This window comes from Haliaeetus leucocephalus, unplaced genomic scaffold (assembly GCF_000737465.1).
Source record: "Haliaeetus leucocephalus isolate CR32 unplaced genomic scaffold, Haliaeetus_leucocephalus-4.0 Scaffold165, whole genome shotgun sequence".
NCBI classification, from domain to species: Eukaryota; Metazoa; Chordata; class Aves; order Accipitriformes; family Accipitridae; genus Haliaeetus; species Haliaeetus leucocephalus.
Window position 1 is genome coordinate 638,841 of NW_010972601.1, and position 1,611 is coordinate 640,451.

Below are 1,611 nucleotides of genomic sequence, written 5' to 3' on the forward strand. Positions count from 1 at the left end.
ACAAGCCGGCCTGGCAGCGGGGATTTACCGAAATCTGGGCAGCAGCCCCCCCCAGCCACCATTCGCAGGGGCAGAGGTGAAACCCAGCACTGCGAACAGGCCCCGTCCTGCAGCCACCCCCCTGGGAAAAGGGAGTTTTGGAGGGAGGAATGGAGGTCTGGGCAGGATTCCTGGCTGCAGGAAGCACAGGGAGGGAGGGAGAGAGGGCCCGGGCACCATTTTACGCCTGGAAAACAGCTCTGGGGTCTCAGGGGATAAATTAGGGGTCTCCTGGCTCTGTTCAGGCACAGGAGGTGTGACACTGGGAGAGGGGGGAGGGCCAGGAAGGGAGCTCACCCCATGGCAGCCATCACTGCCGTCACAAGCTGGGGCAGGTCTCAGCGTCCTCCCATTTACACTTCAAACAGGGGCAGCCGCAGGGCTGGGTGAGATGGCAAGGCTGGGTCAGGGCTTGGACACCCTGCGTGGCTCTGCCAGGGTGGTGACAGAGAGGGGACACCAGCGGGACCCCCCCTCAAAACCACAGCACCCAGGGGAGATGGGGTCCTGGCCAGGGTGCCTCCCCAGGAGTAGCCTGCCACGACAGGAGGGCGACGGGAAGACAGGGTAGGAGCCTCAGGCGCTGCGCCTTTACACAATCCTGCTTTATTTACCCCTTTGTACAAAACCATTTTTCCCCGCTTTATTTTACAAAGCCGCCCCTGGCCCTCGGGGAGGGTGGGGGGGGGGAGAGGGGACCCCACAACCAGGGAGCACCTGGCCGCTCACCCACCCCATCTCACCTCCGCCAGGGCCTCGGGGTGAGTGGCAGTGGTGGGGAGGGGGCAGGGTGAATGCTCCCCCCTCCCCGAGCCACAGGGAGCCCGGGGACGGGGTGTGTGTGGGGGCTTTAGCCTCATGGTTGTGGTCTGGCATCAAATCCTGCCGCCTCCGGCGCATCCCGCTTGCGGTTCCCAACCTCCGTCCCTGTCCTGCCACGGTTACTGCCACGGAGGAATAATAAATAGGCTCAGTGAGTAGGTAAATTCAGTACTACATATAGGGCTACAGTTTGATATATCCTCACTAGATAAAGAGGAGGGAAGGAAAGGGGTCCCCCCGACTCCTCGCGTACCCCCAGTCCCCCCGCGCCAGGCGCGAGTGCTCGGGAACTGGGTCTGGGTCTGCCCAGCCGGTGCAGGGCAGGCAGAAGGGTGGGGGCTATGGGAGGGACCCTGGGGGGGTGACGGGTCGAGGGGCTCTGGGACAGGGACAAGGGGCTGAGGGGCAGCTTGGCCCCCCCCCCCAGCTGCGGGAAGGGAGCTCAGGTGGCTCAGCCACCCCCTGCCAGGGCTCCCACCGCTCATGGTGCCAGCACCCCGCTGGGGTGGGCGCCCGGCGCAGACTGAAAGCGGACCCTTTGGTCACCGCACCTGGCCAAGCTCCCACAGATGCCCCCCCCTCAGCTTCGAGCCCACCCCGAGCGGGCATCCCTGCACACAGGGACCACGGTGTCCCTGGGGAGCCATGCCGGCCAGCTTGTCCCCATCCCTCCAGCCCAGAGCCCCCAAAGCTGGGTGCTACAGGTCCCCACGCACCCCCCCCCCCCCCCAAAACACAGTCCCTCCGGCC